General features: G+C 45.6%; 1 pseudogene; it reads right to left on the bottom strand.

The window, feature by feature from the left end:
- Positions 1-6772: 6772 nt before the first annotated feature.
- LOC124080373 (GTP-binding protein Rheb-like) overlaps positions 6773-24312 on the bottom strand; it is an 84249-nt pseudogene continuing 66709 nt past the window's right edge.

Below are 24312 nucleotides of genomic sequence, written 5' to 3'. Positions count from 1 at the left end.
GTCTGAGGAGCTGGGGTTTGGGAAGGTGAGAGGTTTAATGAGGTCATGAGGATGGGGCCCCTGTGATGGGATTAGTGGCTTATTCTTGTCTTCAGAAGAGACAGGAGAGCGAGCCCCGCCTCTGCGATAGAGGTGCAGCATGAAGGCTGGGGCCAGGATGCCACCCTCGCTGGGCCTGGTGGTCCTGGATAACCAGCCTCCAGAACATAAGGCCCGTGGGTCCATGGCATTTTGTTACAGCAGCCTACACAGACTGAGACACACAGCCTCCAGCCAAGGTTGAGACAGGCACTGCCTGGAGGCCAATCAACGTGATGGGGAGGAGAGAAGCAGCATCTGAGCTCACGGGCACACAGGCAGGCAGGCCCCGTGGGGACCATGGTGAGGTGTCCGAGAAGCCAGGGGAAGAGGGCAGGCGAAAACAGGGGGGCCCAGCCAGCACAGCTGTAGATGCCCCCTCCTGGGGTTCCCCTCTAGAGCAGCATTATCTCTGAGAATCGGGAATCCTGCCCTGTGGGAAAGCTTCTCAACCTTTGATGGGGTGACACCTGGGGATGGCTTCTGGGTCTTCTCCCTCAATCTCTGTTCTGTCTCTGGGTTTTCTCATCCTTTTTCTTGGATTTAAATAGAGTGGATGAGTTGATATCTCCCAGATACAGATCTTCAGCAACTCCCAAGGACTTCTGCACCCCAACAGCTCCAAACTCCCCTGCATGCTGCCTGCTGGTGGTCCACACTACCTCTGCCCCTCCTAGGCTTCCTGAATCTTCCACCACTCCCGGACTTGCTTGTCCATTCTCCTGAAAGCCAGGATAACCCTGGACTCTGTGAATCATTAAAAGATAGAAAGCACCCCAATGGTTCACACTATCTTAAGAGGAAGATCCAAGGTCCCCCACTATGGTGCCCAGGAGCCCAGAGGGCACAGGAGTTGCTCTCTGCTCAGATGCTTATGCAGCTCCATCCAGGCCCATGCGCCTCAGGGCACCCTGAGCTCTAGACAGCCAGGCGGGTTCTCCCCTGGGTGCTTCTGCAGGGTGCACCTTGCCCTGCAGTTCTCCTCTTACCAAGACACTCCCTGGACAGGCATTTTGGTCAAGCAGCCTCCCTGCGGTACATCACCATGACCCATGGCCGGGTTGCGTCTTCTGCTCCTCCTGCCACCATTCTGCCCATGTGAGTCTCAGGCCCACTAGCATGTAGGTTCCCTGAGGGTGGTGGCATGCTCTAGGGCTGTCCCTCATGCCGGAATAACTGCGGTGCAGCTCTGTGCCTGAGACAGATGCAATCCTAAATAAATAATTTTTTTTGACCAAACAGTTCCTTAAAAATATTTTTCCCAAGGACATGTTTACAATCAGCCTGGTCTAATGGTAGTGTCCAGCCTGGGGATTATTAACTCTGTCAACTAAGTAAAAAAAAATCACATTTGCTTGTCTAAGACCCCTATCTTAAGGAAATATGTTTGGGGAGAAGAAATGCTGTTTTATCCTCTATTTAAATGCCATGGGTATTGAATAAACCTACTTAACTGCCTTGTCTGAATCACTCTCCTGAATTACTTATTCTTAATTAAGAGTTTGATTATTAAATGATAAAATCTCTTCACTGCATGGATAATGTGTTATCCTCTGCTTCCACCACTCGGGTCTGACCAGGAAAGAAGGCTCTGCATCATGGGTGTAGCTACGTCGCGGGTACTTCAGACAGCTTTTTCACGGCTGTGACTGAAAGACCTGACAAGAACCATTTTAAGAAGGAAAAGTTTATTTGGGGCTCACAGTTTCAGAGGACGTAGTCCTTAGACAGCTGGCTCCACTTCTCGGGGCTCAAGGTGAGGCAGGACATCGGGGCAGGGAGTGTGGTGGGGGAAGCAGCTCACCTGATGATGAGAAAGCACAAAATATCTACCCCCAAACCCCTACCCCACAGTGCCCACCTCCTCCAGCCACACCCTACCCACTTTCAGCCTCCACTTAGTTAATCCCATCAAGGAATCAATGTGCTCATTGGTTAAGACTCTGACAATCCAGTCATTCATCCTCTCAGCTTTCTTGCATTGCTTCCCATATGAGCTTTGGGGAGACACCTAATCTCCAAGCCATTACACCAGGCAAGAATTTATCCGGATGGTCAGCAGATCTCCGATTCTCCCCTGCTCACTGTGGGCCCTCCAGGGGTCACTGAGTTCAGTGAACAGAGAGCCATTGGACAGGCTCTTGGTAAAGACACCTGCTGGACCTCCTCGGAGTTTTCTGAACTTATTTGGAGACGGAGCACTTTCATCTCAATGTCCTGCCTCTTGCTAGGTGAGGTGTGGGCAGTACCTAGCATCGTTAGCATCACAGATCGCAGAAATCTTGATTTTTAAAAGATATTCTGCCATCCACGTGAACCTTCAAGAGTCAGAAGCACCGTGTCAGCATGGATCAAAACAAGAGCATCTTTTCACAGTGTTTAAAAAGTCTGGAGAAGGAGAGACAGACAGACAGGAAGCGAAGGTGGGACTCTATTAAGTCACTGGAAAGAAAGGAGGTTCGTCTGGAATTTCACTCCCCCGCAGCTCCATGCCTACAGAGCCACCAGGGACCCAGTGCATCAGCTTCGTGGGCCCTCCTCTCCAGGTCCTGGCAGCCACACCCTGAGTGCACCGTTCAGGTACAGGGGTGTCCACGCCTCCTGCTCCTCTCAGAACTCACACCGTCCTTTGATGCCTTCCCCAAGCTCGTCCACACCCATGATCCATCATGGCACTGACTCACCTCAGTGTCCCCAGTTTTAGCATGCCATCTGTTTTCTGCTGGAACTCTGACAATTGTGCCCCCTCTTGTGACCCCCTTCTTATCTAGCCACCTTGACCTGCACGCCAGTGGAAAGCTGCTATGAAGGAGCTTCTTATGATGAAACACGGGGGCCAAGGGAAAGGGTCTCCATGTACTCAACAAAACAGGATTTTTCCCCCCAGAAAATCTTATTTTTGCAATGGAGAAAGTCTGATTTTCGTTGAACTCCTTTGCTTCTTTAAGGGGTAATCACCCCTTATCTGATCTCTGCTCTGTGGACTCCCAGGCCTGCACACCTTGCCTGGTTCAGCATGCTCACGCGCTGGTGTTGCTCTGGGGACACCCTCGCCGTGCTCTTCTCTCCCAGATAATGTTGAACAGATGTCCTTTCCAAGACGTCTCCAACACTGTGCACTCCCATCCAAGGAATCCCCCAACACTTCGGATCATCAAATTGTTCCAATCTGACACATGATAAATGGAATCTCAGTCCTGTGTAATTTACATTTCCTGATTACTACAGAACTTGAGCATCTTTTCATAAATTTATGCCGTTGGGATTTCCTCTTCTACTTATAATCTTCACTTGTTTTCTTTTTTTATGGCTTGACTTCTCCATATTAATTTGCAGATATGCTTTATATATCTTGAATCATGATACCATTTTATACATTGTGATTACTTTATTTTCCCTAGTAGGAAGTATACCTTATATTCTGTTCGCTGAGCTTTTTGGCTTAAGATTTCTTTTTAGGAGTTTGATGAAATGAAATTTGTCATTTTTCCCCCTTAAGATTATTATTGTTTTATTCCATCATGCAGTGGTTTAAAAAAAAAAAACACTCTCAATTCCAAAATCACAAAACATTTTCCTATAGTACTTTCTTATAATTCTAAGTGTGTTTTTAAGTTGCTGGATATTCATTGCTTCTTGAATTTATTTTTCTCTCTGGTAAGGAGCGTAATATTAAGTGTATTGCATTTTTGTCTTTATGGTGGATACTCATTTCCCCTAAGCCACACATTGCATGTCCATTGTTCCCCTGGCTGTTATTAATTAGGAGTTCAAGGCTAATCTGTGACAATCCTGTTTCCCTTTGACTTATAGTTTGATGATCAGCTTATGTTCCTGGTCAACATCCCTGCTTTGCCGGGAGATAGAGATCTGGCTCCTTCCATTTTCAATCCCACCCTCTTGGACTCCTTCACATCTAATCACACAGGGTAAAGAAAATGTGAATGATCACTAGGAACACTTTAGTTGTCCGACCTAAAAATGCCACCGATCTCTTCCATGTACATCCCACTGACTGGTCTCTAGACACAAGGAAAAATGGAGAGTGAAGCCTCCCTGTGTGACCAGGAGAAAAAGGGGGTGACCTAGAGGGAGGTCACCTGGTTTGGTCTCTCTCTAATTACCAAGTACAACCTGTTCCTTTTATTGCACTCAATATATATCTCAATATATATTTGAATATATCAATGTCATATTCTTTACTGGTTTTTGTTTTATTTTGTTCTGTCTTGTTTCCTCTGTCAGTGTCTCTTCTGTGCCTACATCACTTGTCCTTCCTCTGTGGCATGCTGAGCAGCCCTCTACGTAAGTGTCTGTGTCTGTATGTCTCCTCCTGGTGCAGTCTTAAATTCATCACTGACCATGCGATACTCTGCCATTGAAATTTTTAAAACATATGTTACCTCTTAATGTCTGGTGGGGACAATTCACATATTTTTAAATATTTTGGAATTTGTATCATTTACTTTGCAAGTTTACTCATCTTGTTGAATTTGAAATTAATTTTTCATATACCCTGAAAAACACTACTGGAATTTTAATTGAATTGCATTAAACTATTAGTTTATATATTAAATGAGAGAGGATCAACATCTTTTCAATATTGATTCTTCCATGTTCAATATCATGATTTTGGTGGTGCTCACATGACTGTATGCATTTTCTCAAAATAATACTTTTAAATGGTGAATTTTATAAAGCTGACCAAAGCAGCTGGTAGAGTTGAACACTCAGCTCATTTATTTTTGTTCTTTTTTTTTTTCCTAATATGTGTTTTATCTATGAATTTATTTTCGAATTGTTTTAGTCAGCTTTTTCACTGCTGTGACTAAAAGACCAACCAGAGCAATTGTAGAGGAGGAAGAGTTTATTTGAGGGCTCATGGTTTTCCATAGATCGCTGGCTCCATTCTTTGGGACTTGAGGTGAGGCAGGATGTCACAGGGAGGAGTGAGGTGGAGGGAAGCAGCTCACGTGATCATCAGGAAGTAGAGAGGTTTCCATCTGCCAGATACAAGTAAGACCCCAAAGCCACACCCCCAATGCCCCACCTCTTCCAGCCCCACCCACCTACCTCCAGGTACCACTCAACTAATCCCCTGAGGGGGGATTGGGTTAAGGCTCTCTTAATCCAACCATCTATCCTCTAGACCTTCTTGCACTGACTCACACGTGAGCTTTTGGAGGACACCTCACATCCAAAGGATACCAAGAATAAAACTACAGTGGAACCCCTCAAGAGTTTTCTCAATGAAAACATTCAGACTTACCAAACATAGGTGGCGCTGTAATGAACTCCCCATGTTTACGTCACTCAGATTTAACAATTATTAACATTTTACCACAGTTACTTCATCTAGTCTTCTTTGTTTGCCTTTAGTGAAGTAATTGAAAGCAAATCGTTTCACTTTTAAACTACCATAGATGTTTCTCAAAACTATGTACGATTCCTTCTATAACCAAAAGGCCCTTATGACACATGTCCTAGAATGGTTGGACTAAATGAGGTACCAGATCTTAGTCACTCTCTCTGTCTTTTACTTTATTTATTTATTTATTTATTTATTTATTTATTTGTACTAGGATTAAACCCAGAGGAGCTTTACCACTGAGCCACATCCCCAGTCTTTTTCATTTTTTCAATTTTGGGACAGGGTCTCACTAATTTGCTGAGGACGGCTGTGAACTTGTGACCTTCCTGCTCAACCTCAGAAATTGCTGGATTATACGTGTGTGCTGCCATACCCCACTTGGTTTCTAAATACTGAGCCTAAGTTGTTCCTTTCATTGCACTAATATATATTTGATAGACGTCATATTCTTTGTTGGGTTTACTTTGTCTTTCCTCCTATTAGTTTCCCCCCTTTTTTTTCTTAGTCATTTTTCCTTCTTTTTGGATAGGCATTTTGTAAATTCCACAGGGCCACCCGTGGGCCTTAACACCCATATTGAACTTTTCTTATGGAAAAAAAAACTCTCTCTCTCTCTTGCCCTTTCTGTGCACTTAACGACGTAAGATGAACGCCTCTCGTCTCCTCTTGCCTGTCTTCCAGCTCTCAGGGAATTTTTTCCTGGGACTGAGCTTCAGGTTACTGTGAGATTAAACATTAAGCTACTATTTAGTCCTGCCCCTGCCCTCCATGTCCACAGCTTCTCTCCGTGGCCTGCAGTTAGCTGGCTGGTCACGTCAGCCGGCGTGTTCCACTGCTTCTTTGTCAAACATACTGACTGGCAACCCCTGTGATTGAGTGGCGTTGCCCTTGCTCCCCTCTGCCAGGCCGCTCCCTCAAAGTGCATCGGAAACTTTAAGCCTCAGTGACCACTTGTCCTCAAAACTGATTGTCCTTGGAGTAAAATGTGTGGTTTAATTAAATATTACACAAACCAACTGAACAGGAGTGTCACAGCAAGGAGAGTTGTTTCCCTGAAGAAAACATGGAATGTTCTGAGAACAGCCTTGGTCACACCATTTTGGAAGATATAATTTTGCTCGAATTTTGAACGTGGAAGTGAACTCATTTGGACAGAGTCAGGGTTTAACATACTCTGGCAGCAGTGGGGGTTTCTGAACCAAATGACATCTTTTCAGTTTAACAGAAGGAAAAAGAAGCATTGTTCATCCTAAATAATAATGGGCAGTTTGCTTCTTCAGGTAGAATATATTCCCCATGTCCTCAGGTTTTGCAGTAGAATTATTACATCACAGATCATGAAGACTTTCCTCGGGACACTGTCCCATTAATTTTTTCTTCCTCCACAATTATTGTTCTGAAAACATCAGCAGCCGTCTGGTTTTCCCTAGCAGAAGATACCCAAAGAGCTCCGTCCCAAGATGCTGCCAAAGCCTTCCCTCCTTCCGAACCCATCGGCCTTTGCCCACGCAGGGCTCTTTGATTTCCCACCAACTAATAGGCATTTGCCCCTTCCCCGCCACATTCGACAACTTGTCATTGGATGACTTTAATCACTTCAAAACTTTTGATTGCTGTAACAAAATGCACAAGAAGATGACCCTTAACATCTATGGAGTATGTCTGAGAAAATATGGAATGTTCATTTTGCCCCACTGTGTCTACAAGTTGAAGGTGATATTCTTGTCCGTTCACTGTGATCAACTTTGTGAAAGTGATTTCTGTTGGAGGGATCATAAGAGTCAACAAATTAGCTTTGGACAAACTGAATCATCAATGGGGACTTCCCTTCCACAGCTCTTTATTTACCCAGTTCTCCCCCAGTGGTGACTGGACAGCCAGCCTGCCCAGGCAGTGATACCATGGAAGCTCTCTCTCTCATTCCTCACCGTCTGGAGAAGGAGCCAGGCCAGGGGGGTGCTTATTTAGAGTTAAAAATACACCTCTGCTGGGGCTTGGGGGCCAGAATGGGCACTCTGATTTAACTTTCTTACCTTGAACATGTTCCAAGTTTTTCTTCTTCTGTGATGGCCTGAAACTTCCCAATATGTTTCTACACAGGCAAGTTTGTCACTCAGCAAACTTCGTAAACCTTGACTTGTTTGTTTGTGGGTTGTTTTTGTTTGTTTTGTTTTCAATTTAGCAAACCTTACCCATCATTTTTCAAAAATGTTGCTCTTCAGGGTTGATGCTACACACCTCTTCTCTTTCCTTTCTTTTTCCATGTCTTTTTACCCATTTAGGTTGTGTTTTGGATACTTCTCACACCTAGTCTCACAGTAACTATTTCATGCTCTTGTCCAGTTCACCCACGGCAGATGCTTCTGCACTAATTATCTGTTCACTTTTAAGATCTCCGTGAAAATGTACTTGCTAAGTGTGTTTGTCTGATAAAAATGTAGTCATCCAAAGATGATTTTTATCCTCCGTGGTTGGAATCACGATGCTTTCAGATCCTACAAATAAATAAGTGCTGGTGCTTATTGAGTGCATACCATGTGCCATTCAATGTAAAGTGGCCCAAACTCCTGGCTAGTCAACTGAAGGGTTTCCCAGGACGTGGACCTTTCAGTACTAAAGCAGGAAATTTCCCACAGGTCCCCCGTGTGAGCTCTGGTTATGTCTGCTATGAATCCTGACTGCCACTTGACTTCCTGTCCTGACCCATAGCTTCTTATCATTCTACCTTAGCTGTGGTTTTGTTCTCTTGGTTGTCTGTGACTCTTCTTGCCCCTTGATTGACAACCCATCTTTGGCATCTTTTCTTGGTATCATCCAGAAATTCCTCTGGGTAGGGTGGTGATTCCTGTTCGAATGGCTCCTGTTATACTGCCAGGAGCACCTTCTCCACCTCATTCCAGGCCCTGTCTTCATTTCCTGATTAGCCTCCTGCTGGGGTGTGGGGGTGGCAGACACAAACTCTGAAGTGCTTGCAAATGTCCTGAATCATTTTTCTAATCAGCGCAGTTAGTATGCGTACACACTAGGAACTCACAGACGGGACGGGGCATCGAGCTGGAAACGTGGCCTCCGTTCACATCTGACAGAGCCTAGATTTTTCGACCCAAGTGTGCTGGTCAAAGTTGAATATTCACATTCCGTTAATGTCTCTTACAAATTACTTTTCTAATTAAGAGTCTTCTTATTACAGATGCAGTCTGTCACTGCAAGCGTGATGCCCGACCATGTTCCTGTCTTTCTTTCACGTTGTCCAGATGTTGTTTACAAAGATGTGTTTCCTTAAGGTTCCACGGGGCCATCCCTCCCTGCAGTCCTCCAGCCACGAGTCCCCAGCCAGTCAGTGGCCACTCTGTGAGTCACTGAGTGCAGGGGAACCTTTGGGGGTGGGGGTCTCAATTTAGCATGACTTCTTTTTCTAGACTGAATGAGCCGATTGTTATTAATCTGTAGCTATGGAAGAATTTCTCTTTGTGTCAATTGATCTGTCTTGTTCTCTCTTTGGACAAAGACAGAGGAGAATTGCTACCTGTGAAGTAGATTCCTCCACTCCTAGGCACAAAAGTCAGGATGCACCATCACTGTTGCTAGAAACCCTCATGTCATGGAGACAAGAGGAATTACTGTGACTCTTAGTTGGAATGGGAGCACGGAACTCACGGTGGCGTCTATGTACAAGAACTCAAATGTGACAAAAAGGATTTCCACTCTATATTCTTTTCTTCTCCAATTAGAGTCCACAGGAACATTTACCAGCATGCCCCTTGTCTCCTGTTCTCACCCTCGTGGCCTGCTGCTGGTACCATGCCAACCCTCTTCAACACACCTCTGTGGGATAGACTAATGAAACTTCTAGATTGCCATCCCTTGACATGAGGCTCTTTGTGTCCTTCCCACTCCTCCAGATCTCTTGGCTCCTATATATACACTGGTCCTTGACTGGAAAGAATCTTCCTACAGGAAGAAGGAAATGGGTGAGGGATGCTGCTTGGATTCTTGGGAGGTAGTCGCAGAGTGGCGTTGTCTGTGAATATTCCTCTACTAATGCTATGTGTCCTATGAAACAATAACACCTGCTACTTAATTAACATTTGCTGTGTTTATTATGGCAAGCACTATCATGTTTTCCTTAAATGGTCCAGTGAATCTGACTAGGTCTTACTATGACCATTGTCTTAGTGTGTTCAGGATGCTATAGTAAAATACCAGAGACCAGTATCTTACTAACAGAAATTTGTTCAGGAGGTTCAGGAGGCTGAGGAGCTCAAGATCAAGGCACCAGTAGGTGCTGTGACTAGAGGGGGCCCATTTCCTGGTTCATAGATGGTGACATGGGATGTGTCCTCCTGTGGTATAAGAAGCAGGGCAGCCCTCTAGAGTCTCTTTTCTGTAAGGATATTAGTTCTATTCATGAGCCTTCACCTCATGACTGATCACCTCCCAAGGACCCTGCCTCCAAATAGGATTGGAAATTAAGTGTCAACATATGAATTTCGGGACACACAGGCACTCTGACCGGTGGTGCCCACATTGTCATGTAGGAAGCAGCACCCACGGAGGTGAACAGCTCTCCCAGGTCCACACAGCTGTTCCTTTGAATCAAAGTCGCACTTAAATTGCTCCTTTAGCCTTCTGAGGGGACAGCCCCTATTCAGACTGTGTTCCCCAAAGAACCCTGTGAGCTGAACCAACTCAGGTCCCTGGAAAGCAATGAGGTTGGATGAGGTTTCCAGTTTGTTTCGAGGAACAGTCTTTATCCACCTTTTGTAAATACGTATCCAAAGTCTTCCAAGTTCCAGGCAAAACCCTCATTTGTGAGCAGGGATTGGATGCCGGAGGGACGCTGGTAAGCAGGGAGGTGCTGGGGTTTGGTGGCCGGCAGTCCTGGGTTCTCTCTTCCCCTCTAGTTTTGTGAGTGCCAAGTAGACCCAACACGCCCAGGGTTGTTACTGAATCAGGACGTGGGTGGAACCGGCTTAGCCCAGAGCCACAGTAGTTGGGTTCCAGTTGTTCTGTTCCCCTCACCTCTTGTCCCTGGTAGTGCTGGGAGCTGCTTCTCTACTGGGAAGAAAGAAGACTGGCTTTCTGATCACAGGCTGCATTTGATTTCTATAATGGGGATAAGAGGTGAAATGTAGCCCCAAGAATATTTGTGACACAGAGATGGAGTCCCATGTGACCTTGAACCTGTGCTCCGATAGCAAAACGATGGCAGGGAGTCATCCAGGGCACTTCCTGGAGCCCCACGGTTTCCTCCTGTCCTCTGGATCCAACAGTCTCTCTTCCTGAGCTGGGAAATGACTTGTCCGAGGCCACAGAGCAGGCTGTGGCAGAGTCAGACCAAGACTTTGTTCTGCCAGATGCTTTGTCCCCTGACAGGAGTAAACATCAAGGATGAATAAACAACATGAATCAGCAAAAGGACTTGTTTTGGACTTGTTTTGGACTTTGTAGTGACTAAGTGACTTTTTAGTTGTAAACATGTTTTGGTTATAGGATGACTAGATAGTATGCCCATGTTAGATAAGTTGATGATGTAACTAGGTAGTGTGTTCATGTTAGATAAGTTAGACATAAACAAGTTTGTTGTAAACATATAGAGTATATAAGCGCGAGGGAAACTCCATGTATTTGCTCACAATCAACTCTCATCGCCTGAGAGTAAGATCGTGCAGTGTGAGCCAGTCACCTCGTGTATTGCTTTGTGTGGTGTGCGAATAAACCAGCATTTCAAAAGGCAATCGAGTTCGTGCTTGGTGTTCGCGTACGTCGCGGTCCGGGGTCCAGTGCAGATATCCGGAAGGGAACTCCTGGTAACCAGACAAGGCTGAGAAGCTGCTCGTGACATCCCCAACTCCGATGAGGCTGTCATTGTCCTCTGAGAGCCCAGATGCTGAGGCCAGTGTGTCCGACATCCGCGCAGTGAGTGGAGTTTTCCCGGAGGACGCAGAGGCACGCACCTGGAGACTCAGGCCATGCACCTGGAGGACCTGGAAGTAAAAATCCCGTCGCATATTGGGCGCAGAAAGGGTCAGATAGACTCACTGGTCCGGCTGGGTCTCATCCCCTTCTCTGACTCCAGCCTGAATTTCTCCAGAATTCTGAGAAAGTTTCTCAACTGGTCATAAGAACCAAGCAACTATGAGACCCAAGTGAACATAAAAAGAGAGCAACACAGGCCCCAAAGGCTGTTCTGGTGGCTTAGGAGACAGAGAGAGGGAGCATTTCAAATCTGTGTCCATCTGTATCCTTGCAATAAAATTCCGGGATGAGTCAAGAAAAGTCAGCCCACTTTAGACATCTCAGAAGGATGTCATACAATATGCAGATTAGTAACATAAATGGTGGAGGGTACCGAAAGCCATCCAGACCAAGGGGCATCCCCAGCAGGGGCTGCCCAGAGGAGCAGCCACTGCAGGAAAGGGACATCTGCTGGAATCCCAAGCCAGCCACTGCTGGAGGCGCTTAGGGACAGGAGGGTCCGCTTACTCCCACTTCTCCTGCCTTTGGCCAACTCCTTTTCTAGTGGTGCCTCTTCTAAGCAGCGAGTAAGTGAGAGAACCAGAGCAGGACAGGGCTGGGAGGGGAGGGCTGGGGTCCCAGGCAAGGCCACAGCTGAGCTGAAGGAGTTTGCTCTAGAATCTAAGCATTTACTGTGACTGAGAGGAATCAAGGCATTGGAGAGAGTGTGGCTCTCCTTTGTCACCTTTCTGCGAGCTGGGAAAGAAGAAAAGTGGTGGGCAGCCAGTTCTTCTCTGTGACATCGAGCTAAGCATTGTCTAAACTCTGGCCAGCATGTCTTTTTATTTTTATTTCAGATATCGTGGATCACCGGCAGGGCTCTCCGGTGGAGCACACCTGCTGAACACATGAAGGAAGTCAGACTTATGACCTCCATTTCAGCAATGAACAAATACAGCAACACTCTGAAAGCATAGTCCTGAGAGTTATCTCTGGTCACACAACGCTTCTGAGCCTCAGGCCTAGGTTCTTTTCAAGAGCCACAAAACCAAAACACTCCGAAAGAGCATGGGGAGCTTGGTGCCCCTTGTGGGCCCCGCCCTATGCCCTCAGGGACCCTCCACATCAGCAGTAAACAACCAGATAGAAAAAAAATTAAAAGCAGCAAAAAGGAAAAGAGCAGTCACAAAAGCAGACCAGGCTTTGCATTTTGACTTAGGGTAAAAACTAACTTCAGCACATGGACCAAAGGTGCTTCGCTTCCCATCCTGAAGCTGTTCAGCCCCTGAGGGACAGCAGCGCTATTTCTGACCCCATCCTGGCAGGATGCCAGGGCTTTGACTTCCCTGCCTGTCCTGTTCATGAGTTGCATTTCCCCTTTCCCTTCCTTGGAACCTGGGTTCCCTCCTTGGACATCTCTGAGCACTTGCTTGCAGTGGAGAACAAAGAAGGTCCCGTGTCGTGCGCGGCTGGAAGTACAGGCAATGCCCACGTCATAATTACTGAAACGGAAGGAAACAAAGAAATGACCAGTCTTGGGAGGCACCCAGGTCAATCCAGATATAATAGCATAATATAATATTATGATAATATTATAATATATAATACTTCTTCCCAGAGTATTTCAATAGCTTCCACCACACCCAGGGGGGAGCAAAGGTTCTTTCCAAATTATCCTCGAGCAGAAAGCATTGGTGGGTGCAGAGAGATGCGCAGTCGTGGGACCTCTGCCTCTGCCCTGCCTGGAGGGGCTGGAGACGGGGTTCACTCATCTTTTGTTCCGACATCACTTTCAAAATAAATTCCTGCAGCAGCCAGGACATTTAAAGAGTGTGACTGAGTGGCTCTTGGGGAGGCAGGTGGCAGCAGATGGGTAAGTGTGAAAATGTGATCTCGCTGGGATGTCACACCAGGCAGTGTGTACCGAGTACCACTGGAATTGCCGCTTCCACGGGGAAAGCACTCGATTTATGGCCAGAAAACTGTGACTAGCATTTGGCCTTTGGAACTGAATAGACAGGATGTCCAAGATACTAGGGGTGAGTTCTTTCACAAGAGTCCTCCCACCCAGATCTCTTCGTTTACATTATTTTGAAAAACAGTTGCAGCTGATAAAACTATTTGTATTCCTTGTTAGATTTTATGCACTAAATGGAATTTTGCATCAAAAATTCTGGGGAAGTAATGATGTGTTTGCGGGTGTTGCCCCCTGATCCCCCAGTGACATCTTTAATTGATCTGGTGAGCCCTCCTGGCACAAACCAAACCAGATAAGAAGGCAAACGAGGAAAAGCAAAGCCAACTTGATTTAATAAATAAAAACGGCTTGTCAGGCGATGTTCTGACCCTGAAGAAAATAGGGAGGAGAGGACAGGTCTTTGCCCAGGAGCCTGAGCTAAAAAGGGGAAGGTGAGGGGTTCCCTGGCTTCTTCTAGGTGCCCTGAGACACCCCAGGCTCTGGAACCCTCCAGCCCTAGGTGAGAGGGCTGTGGGCGGCTCTAGCATCTGCCCCTGCCCTGGCTCTGGGGTGGCAAATCCATCTGGCCTAAATAGAAAGAACCAATCCCAGTCAGAGAAGGTGGTGTTCGTGGTGGACTTGGAAGGATAGATTGTGGTTCACCAAGTGTGAATAATGAAAGAGTTCCAGGGTGAGGAGCTGGAGTGCACATCTTGGGGGGGGGCATCGACAGAGAGGGCGACTCGGGAAGGGAGGGGTGAGGCGGGCAGCTCCGGGGTGGGTCTAGCCCACTATTGTCCACTCTCTGGAATGAGGCCTGGGCCTTCACCTTCCATTCCAGGGGCTCCACGTGAGCCCAAGAATCCTAGGCCTGGAGTCTCCTGATTTCCACACCCCACGCTGACCTGGAAACTGCAAGGGACGTGCTTCAGGTCTCCAGCTTCTCTGGAAGTTACTCAGTTTTTAAACTGAGGCAACAATGCTTCTTGAAGTTTGTCTCCAAGTCATTTGTATTCCAACAGGTCTATATTTTCATCAAACTAATCCCACACCCCAGAATCACGCATTAGGTCACAAAATGACCCTGGATTTCTGTATGGTAAAAGTACTTCCAGTATTTTAAATAAAGTTTCCCTTAGGACACCCTAATACCCCAATCATGGCTTATTCAATTTTATAGTTCAGTTTTGTTTTGTTTTCTCAGACCAGAGGTCTGACTTTCACTTTCTCTTTATCCTGATGATAATCCCCATCCCCCAAGGAATGAACGTCAAAGCATGGAAATGGAAGGAGACCCTTATCGTTATACAAAATTACATATAAGAGGAGGTTAAGGGAAAGGGGGGGAAAAACAAGGGAGAGAAATGAAGTACAGTAGATGGGGTAGAGAGAGAAGATGGGAGGGGAGGGGAGAGGAGGGGGGATAGTAGAGGATAGGAAAGACAACAGAATACAACAGACCATAGTATGGCAGTATGTAAAAACGTGGATGTGTAACCAATGTGATTCTACAATCTGTATACGGGAGAAAAATGGGAGTTCATAACCCACTTGAATCACATGTATGAAATATGATATGTCAAGAGCTATGTAATGTTTTGAACAACTAATAAAAAAAGGATATGATAAAAAAAAACGAAAATGAAATACCTTGTTGGTTCAAGAATGCAGGAGCAAATAGTGGGCACCAGTCCTTTACAAATATATTTCAAGAAGGCTTGACGTGGGTCTGCTTGCCCGGTTTCATAACCAGGAAGAAAAATAGATGGAATTCTTACCCCAGCCTACTTCCCCGTGGTACGAAGACAAGCCGGGGGTCGGGGTGGGGGGATGGCTTCTCCGCTGTGATTTGTGGGCATGCAGATGTCATCGATCCCCATCACAGCCACTTCCATCAGCTCTAGAGTGTGAACTCAGAGCGGAACACAGGGGAACAAGGGACCACAGAAATCGAACTCTCCCAGACCTGGGCTGACGCCGAGTTCCTGAAGCATGAGTCACCCAGGAAAAATGAATAATGGAGATGGCTAATTTATAACTGGGCACGTTCAAGGAAAGGGAGTGGAAGGATGGGGTCATCGCAGTTTTGCTCATTAATAATGGAACCAACCTGAGTGATAGACCCGCCACACAAGCGAGTTGTTGAGAGGCTCTTCAAAGTGGCCACACTGGACCTGGAGCGCAGGCTGGTGGGCCACCCCCACCTGTCCACCCACCCAGGCCCCCTGCCCATGTCTGTCCACCAGCCTCTTCCTGCCACCTGAATAGAGTCCGTCCTGATGCCAGCCCAGCTCAGTGGGCTCTCTCTTTCCTCCGTATTCTCTTTCTTTTCTCCTTCTCCTTCCCATCTCCTGTCCCCTCCTCTTCTGTTGACATCCTTCTCTGCTTTTCCGGTCTCTGTGACTTGGCTCTGGTTCCCTCTGTCCCTCTTCACTGTTTCTCAGCCTCCCTCTTCTCCTTTCCTTGTTCTATCTCAGTCCGTTTTGTGCTACTGTAACAGGATGCCTGAGTCTGGGTGATGGACGAAGAGCAGAAACTCGCTCTCACGGTTCTGGAGGCTGGGAGCCTGAGGTCCAGGCACCGGCATCTGATCTGCTGAGGGTCTTCCCGCTGGTCCCACAAGGCAGAAGGGCCAGCAGCAAGCCGTCCTCGTGGTATTAGTGAGGAAGCAGCCCTCAGGGCACATTGTCTACCGAAAGTCCTCCTTGAAATGCTGTCACATTGGCAAAATCTGAATTTTGGAGGAGATTAGATTTCAGTGTGAATTTGGGAGGCAACAAAAACATCCTTAACACAGCACCTTCCTTTCCCACCCTTTCTCCTTCTAATTTTCGCCTCTGAGGCATGGAGCCAGGCCTCAGAGTGTTGAGTGGAAGGACCCGTAGTACAGGGCTTCCCGGACTCCAAAAGCCTGTCGTCTCTGCCTGTTGGGGACACCGCGATCGCTCCTTCCCTCTTGGTAGCTGGCTGTCATTTCACATCTTCAACTGAGAGTGGAGAATAACTCATTTTCCAATTTGAGGCAAGGTCACCCTTAAAGCCTTGGACTCAGTTCTGGGTTTGAGCTTTGTCTCCAGCAATAGTGTGTCTGCCATGGGGCAGGTCATCTCCCTGCCCTCCACCTCCGTCTCCACTGACCAGTACTTATCTCGAAAGGAATTGAGTTACTTAATCTTCAGTGGATGTCCCAACGCGTCCCGTTGGCAGCAGCGCTGCACACAGACGTGTTTGTCGCCTCCCTCTCCCTTCCACAGCCTGAGGTCCAGACTGGCCACTCTCAGGTTTAAAGCAGGCACCTGTCTTGCACAGGGGTAGGCTGCTCAAGGAGGGCTTGCCCGCCCCTTCCACTTCCCCTGCCGCACGTGTCCCAGTGTGCACGCCTCCTTCTCAGAGTCGTCAATAGGTAGGGAGCCTGTGGCCCCGACAGCAGAAGCAGAGGTATTGGTGGCAGGTCAGGCTGATATTTAATTCCCTGACATCCCATCAGGGGCTTTTCCAGCTATGACTCACTGACCCCCACTCCAAATCAGCGTCCAACCATGTCTACCTGCTATACTACTCACGTTAGTGCAGTTGAACCAATTCAATGAGTTAAAACCCTAAGATAATTTCATACGGGTATTTAAAACTCAAAACTTCCATGTCATTTAACATAAATGCAAACAATCAATTCTGAGGCAAGACTCTGTTGGTTTTTGTCATTAATTTTGCCGTCATTACAAATAGGCTCTCACTGCACTCCTTTGCTCACCTGCTCGTCTCGTCCCTCCCCGTCCCCTTGCACTTTTAACTTCATTTCCCAGAATGCATCTCTCCACCTCAGTCCCACCTGCGCATGGATGACTTATGGAACCTGCTATTCCAGGTATTTCAGGTGGAGCGTCTTATTTTAGCTCCCACCCTGGAGTCATGCCGATTGGAGTGTGCGGGTCTTTGGCTTGTTAACACAGCAGAGCCTCTAAGTGCCACTTCTGAATTTCCTGGGGAGATTTTTCTTGAAAGGCCTAAAAACTAGAGAGAGGCTGGGAGGTGCCAAAGGTGTGTGCACACTAAGAGCAGGTGAAGGAGGCGGGCCTTACTACCGTGTGGATGCTGCAAACGTCCTTAGCTGAATCTGGGACACAGAGAAGTCATTGACCCTTTTAAGTTTCACTATCCTCCCATGAACAACGGGGGTGACAGTGCTCGTTTCTGTAGCACCTTGGTGGGCTGAGTGTGCAGCCCAGGTGTCTAGCATGATGCCTGCAAGAGAGAGGCTCACCTTGTCCACAGGCTCTGCCCAAGGCCCCTGCCACCACGTGGCCCCTTCTCTCCCACTGCAATCTCACTTCTTCACATCAGCTTTTGTGTCTTCTGAGCTCGGTGGGACCCGGATTGCCCATATGATCCTGGTCTACGCGTTCCACCGGCAAAGCTCATGTTCCACATAGTTTTGGTGGGTTTTACTTTGTTGTTACAATTTCAAGACATCCGCCATAAAACTGAGCATGTTTACATTCAGTCTTCAGAAAGCAGGGAAGGTAAGATGTTCACTTGCACTTAATTACAGACCTCGGAGTATGATTAAAATGGGTGGTTTTAGAAAATATGTTGTTTTCTTTTCTTGATTTTTTTTTAAAAAGAAAAATAAACAATATGATTTTGCTGGTTTTCTTTTCCTGGGTGTCTTCTTTCCACTTGGAATTGTTTTTCTTTGCTCTTCTCCTTTCTTAATTCTCTTTCTGCCTTTCTTTTTTATTTTCTAAAAAGCTCTGGATGGCGGCCAGTTATTATGAACTGAATGCTTTGGCTTCCAGCCAGGATGCTGAGCATCAAGCATGAAGCCGAGAGGGGTGGTTTCTCTCCTGCTCTCCCTTGCACTCCGACCCCCATTTCAGCTTGCGGCGGGGGCGGGGGAGGGCAAATTCTTCTGCCATCCAAGATTTCATAAATCTGCTCTGACGGTTGGGAGAGCAGGTCATGTTAAGGATAGTCAGGGCAAGAGTGTAAAAGTTTAGTGGAAAGGATTTTTAGAGTTCTTTCCTGGTTATCAGTTATTTTGGGAGATCAGGATGATCATCAGAAACAGCAGAGGACAAGACCGCCCTCACAGAGGGTTGGAGGTTGGTGCAGAAGTGCACCATGGTTCTCATGTGAGATATGCCACTCAAAGACCAGCCGGTCAGAGAAAGGGAGAGTCAAATTCCAAGAAAAAGCAACCCATTCTTTTCACTGTGTCAGACCTCATGTCTGAAGAAAGAAGCCTTCATACTTACCCAGGAGGTAAGTATGAGTTTCCTGCTGCTGCTGTAACAAATTACTACAAATGCAGGGTCTTAAAACAACACAAAGCCACTATCTTTTAATTCAGGCAGTCTCAAGTCCTGAAATCAGGATGTTGGCACCAGGAACTGTTTTCAAACCAAACTGGGGCATTTTGAATATGTCCTGGTCATTTCTAGCTCTGAGAGTCACTTTCATTCCTCGACGGCCCTTCCCGCTGTGGCGTTACTCTGCTCTGCTTTCACCTTCACGTCTTCTGCCCCCTCTACTTCCATCACCATGCCACTGAGTCTTCTCTGATCCTCCTGCTTCTTTCTTGGAACTATGATCATTCCTTTATATCATTCCTTTATACATCATCACATCCCCCATGTCCTTTCTGCCATAAAAGGGAACCTAGTCACAGGTTCCAGGGATTAGGACATCGGCAGCTTTGGAAATGGTCTATTCTTCTCTCTACCTGAGATGGATTGGCTGATTCTGACTTGCCAGCCCAGGGTGACACAGAAGTCTCAGAAAAGTAAGAGCTGATGACCACGGTCCTGGAAAAGTCACATTGCATCTCCTAATTTAGCTGAGGGACTCCAATATGCACTACAGATTTGGTTCATCTACTTCACACCCTACCTTGAGGTCTGAGCCTTAGTTCTGCTCATGGGAATCCAAGAGTCAGAACTCAGGACTTGGGGGACCAACTCACCCATCTTTACTAGGTACAGCCAGCTGCACAGGGGCTGAGAATAGGCTGCCTCCCTCCTTGGTTTCCCCAGCTCCAATTCTCCATCACTCAGGTTGCTTGCTTTCTCCTGCCCCAGCGGGAGCTCCCACTTCCCTGCCGATTACAATGGCATCACCTGTCTCAGCAGGCACTTCTGATACAAAGGTTGGGGATGACCTCAGTGAAGACCATAAAATTTTAAAAATACACTTAAGAGTTGTCTCCTAACCACACCAAGGCATCTTGAAATTTGTCCTCATTCATAATAGAATCACAGGGCAGAAGAGACGAATTATTAGAGAGTCCTCGAAGCGAGCTCTCCCCACATTCTTTCTTCCCTCCTTGTTTAAACTGCTGTGTCCAAAAAAAAAAAAAAAAGGATGGAATCCATACACCCAGTTGCTTTCAACAGATGGTTTCAAGAAATCTCAAAATCCAGTTGTAAGAAGATCACAGACACATTCAAAGTGTCATCCATGCAGGACATTCACATCTCAGCCCTGTCTAAAACACATGCAGAATCTCAATCATCCTGGAGTTTGCTGTTTCTGAAGCCAGCAAATTAATATCTTAGCCATTCAAAAATGATAATCAAATCAGGGTAAAAACACACAGTCTTGCGGGAGACAGGAGAGAAATATTTAGATCTTGGATGCTAAAGAAGAGAGTACACATAGAAGTGTGTTTGTTTCATATATCAACTCGATATTATGCCATGGCAATAACCTTTGCTCAACACAGATATTAAAACTTCATGGTTTGAACATGTTTTTGTACAACTGAGTAAACAAAAGGATATTATTCATAATACTCCCCAGAGGAAAGGCTTAATATCTCTTCATTATTAGGGATGTAGGGATGTGTGACTTAAATTATTTTCTCAGGCCTCCGAATGAACAAGATTGCTGGTCTTTTTGAAATTGACGAATGCTGGGATGTGGCACTGTTTGACATTCTGCAACAGGCTCAGGGGAAGGGACCCTTTTTTCCTGGAAACTTGCTTTTGGCTGAAGGGAATGTTGGGTCATCTTGTGGCATCTGCTGCTTGCCATCGTGGTTAGCTGAGAGGGCCTTCAGAGTGCACAAGAGCCTACAGGAGTCTCTCTTCAAATATCACCAGGAGGGGACCCCAGGTGCTTGTCCTGCACTGCAGCCAGGCATGGGGGGAGGAACCATGAGCTGGACAGTGAGGGTGGCTACAGAAAGAACAGCAGAGACAGAGGTGGCCCTGGCTGGTAGCTGACCATTGGCACTGAGTAAGAAGGTGCTTGAAAAGTACTGACACATCCCATTTTTGCACCCTGGGATGCAGGGTATTCTCCAACTGTACCTTCCCTGTATGCCACAGGTCCCTCATGAGCTGTGTGAGCTTTGTGGGTTGACGATGTTGACAATCTCTGGTCCCTCCACTAAGGAGGCCTCAGAGAGCAGGAGCTGAGAATCTCTGCCTTCCTTAGATTTCCTGATCTGACCTAAAATAGGTGATTAACATCTTTTAATCAGAAGCTGCTTCTTGTCCAGGTGTACAGAGTTGACTTCCTGTGATATTTCCACCTGGGAAAGCACAGCAAAAGAGCTTGCTTGTTGCTATACGGCTCTGAGGGTGCATTGCAACCCTGCAAGTTGGTAAAATTGGGTTTTGGGGAATAGGAAATCACCCCTCTGAGCTGTTTAATGGGGGCACTGAGCTGACCATGTGTGTGTTAATTAAGCTCACATTTCTGGGCTCTTGAAGGAAAACTGGCAGCCAAGATCAAAGCTTCATAATCTGTCAGTTGCTCATGATTGATCTAGAACTTCAACTGAATCGATTTTGAAGGCAAGCACTTTATCTCTAACACGTGTAATCCATATCTCAGACACCTTCCATGCTTAAATGGAGGGGGTCCCACCTTCATTGTTTTCTTTTTTTTTAATTTTTTATTGTGGGTTGTTCAAAACATTACAAATTTCTTGACATATCATATTCCACACTTTGATTCAAGTGGGTTATGAACTCCCACCTTCACCCCATACACAGATTGCAGAATCACATCAGTTACACATCCATTGATTTACATATTGCCATACTAGTGTCTGTTGTGCTCCGCTGCCTTTCCCATCCTCCACCCTCCCCCCTCCCCACCTCTCCCCTCCCCTCCCCTCCTCTCTCTCTACCCCCTCCACTGTATAACCCTGAGGGTCTCCTTCCATTACCATGCAATTTCCCTTCTCTCTCCCTTTCCCTCCCACCTCTCATCCCTGTTAAATGTTAATCTTCTTCTCCTGCTCTTCGTCCCTACTCTGATCTTAGTTACTCTCCTTATATCAAAGAAGACATTTGGCATTTGTTTTTTAGGGATTGGCTAGCTTCACTTAGCATAATCTGCTCTAATGCCATCCATTTCCCTGTAAATTCTATGATTTTGTCATTTTTTAATGCAGAGTAATACTCCATTGTGTATAAATGCCACATTTTTTTTATCCATTCGTCTATTGAAGGGCATCTAGGTTGGTTCCACAGTCTTGCTATTGTGAACTGTGCTGCTATGAACATCGATGTAGCAGTGTCCCTGTAGCATGCTCTTTTTAGGTCTTTAGGGAATAGACCAAGAAGGGGAATAGCTGGGTCAAATGGTGGCTCCATTCCCAGCTTTCCAAGAAATCTCCATACTGCTTTCCAAATTGGCTGCACCAATTTGCAGTCCCACCAGCAATGAACAAGTGTACCCTTTTCCCCACATCCTCGCCAGCACTTGTTGTTGTTTGACTTCATAATGGCTGCCAATCTTACTGGAGTGAGATGGTATCTTAGGGTGGTTTTGATTTGCATTTCTCTGACAGCTAGAGATGGTGAGCATTTTTTCATGTACTTGTTGATTGACTGTATGTCCTCCTCTGAGAAGTGTCTGTTCAGGTTCTTGGCCCATTTGTTGATTGGGTTGTTTGTTCTCTTATTGTCTAATTTTTTGAGTTCTTTGTATACTCTGGATATTAGGGCTCTATCTGAAGTGTGAGGAGTAAAGATTTGTTCCCAGGGTGTAGGCTCCCTATTTACCTCTCTTATTGTTTCTTTTGCTGAGAAAAAACTTTTTAGCTTGAGTAAGTCCCATTTGTTGATTCTAGTTATTAACTTTCGTGCTATGGGTGTCCTATTGAGGAATTTGGAGCCCGACCCCACCGACTGTAGATCGTAGCCAACTTTTTCTTCTATCAGACGGCGCGTCTCTGATTTGATATCAAGCTCCTTGATCCATTTTGAATTCACTTTTGTGCATGGCGAGAGAAAGGGATTCAGTTTCATTTTGTTGCATATGGATTTCCAGTTTTCCCAGCACCATTTGTTGAAGATGCTATCCTTCCTCCATTGCATGCTTTTAGCCCCTTTATCAAATATAAGATAGTTGTAGTTTTGTGGATTGGTTTCTGTGTCCTCTATTCTGTACCATTGGTCCACCCGCCTGTTTTGGTACCAGTACCATGCTGTTTTTGTTACTATTGCTCTGTAGTATAGTTTGAAGTCTGGTATCGCTGTACCGCCTGATTCACACTTCCTGCTTAGCATTGTTTTTGCTATTCTGGGTCTTTTATTTTTCCATATGAATTTCATGATTGCTTTCTCTATTTCTACAAGAAATGCCGTTGGGATTTTGATTGGCATTGCATTGAACCTATAGAGAACTTTTGGTAATATCGCCATTTTGATGATGTTAGTTCTGCCTATCCATGAACAGGGTATATTTTTCCATCTTCTAAGATCTTCTTCTATTTCTCTCTTTAGGGTTCTGTAGTTTTCATTGTATAAGTCTTTCACCTCTTTTGTTAGGTTGATTCCCAAGTATTTTTTTTTTTGAAGATATTTTGAATGAAGTGGTTGTCCTCACTTCCATTTCAGAGGATTTGTCGCTGATATACAGGAATGCCTTTGATTTATGCGTGTTGATTTTATATCCTGCCGCTTTGCTGAATTCATTTATTAGCTCTAATAGTTTCTTTGTAGAGCCTTTTGGGTCTGCTAGGTATAGAATCATATCATCTGCAAATAGTGATAATTTAAGTTCTTCTTTTCCTATTTTTATGCCTTTAATTTCTTTTGTCTGTCTAATTGCTCTGGCCAGTGTTTCGAGAACTATGTTGAACAGAAGTGGAGAGAGAGGGCATCCCTGTCTTGTTCCAGATTTTAGAGGGAATGCCTTCAGTTTTTCTCCATTCACAATGATGCTAGCCTGAGGCTTAGCATAGATAGCTTTTACAATGTTGAGGTAAGTTCCTGTTATCCCTAGTTTTTCTAGAGTTTTGAACATAAAGGGATGCTGTACTTTGTCGAATGCTTTTTCCGCATCTATCGAGATGATCATATGGTTCTTATTTTTAAGTCTATTGATGTGGTGAATAACATTTATTGATTTCCGTATATTGAACCAGCCTTGCATCCCAGGAATGAATCCTACTTGATCATGGTGTACAATTTTTTGATATGTTTTTGTATCCGATTCGCCAGAATTTTATTGAGGATTTTTGCATCTAGGTTCATTAGAGATATTGGTCTGTAGTTTTCTTTCTTTGAAGTGTCTTTGTCTGGTTTAGGTATCAGGGTGATGTTGGCCTCATAGAATGAATTTGGAAGTTCTCCCTCCTTTTCTATTTCCTGAAGTAGCTTGAAAAGTATTGGTATTAGTTCTTCTTTAAAGGTTTTGTAAAATTCTGCTGGATACCCATCTGGTCCTGGGCTTTTCTTAGTTGGTAGTCTTTTTATGGTTTCTTCTATTTCCTCAATTGATATTGGTCTGTTTAGGTTTTCTATATCCTCCTGACTCAATCTGGGCAGATCATATGACTTAAGAAATTTATCTATGCCTTCACTATCTTCTAATTTATTGGAGTATAAGGATTCAAAATAGTTTTTGATTATCTTCTGTATTTCTGAAGTGTCTGTTGTGATATTGCCTTTTTCATCCCGTATGCTAGTAATTTGAGTTCTCTCTCTTC

Source organism: Marmota monax, unplaced genomic scaffold, assembly GCF_021218885.2.
Source record: "Marmota monax isolate L192 unplaced genomic scaffold, Marmota_monax_Labrador192_F-V1.1 WCK01_AAM20220418_F8-fsc00183, whole genome shotgun sequence".
NCBI classification, from domain to species: Eukaryota; Metazoa; Chordata; class Mammalia; order Rodentia; family Sciuridae; genus Marmota; species Marmota monax.
The sequence above is the reverse complement of the archived record's forward strand: the minus strand, read 5'-3'. Positions and strand labels throughout refer to the sequence as shown.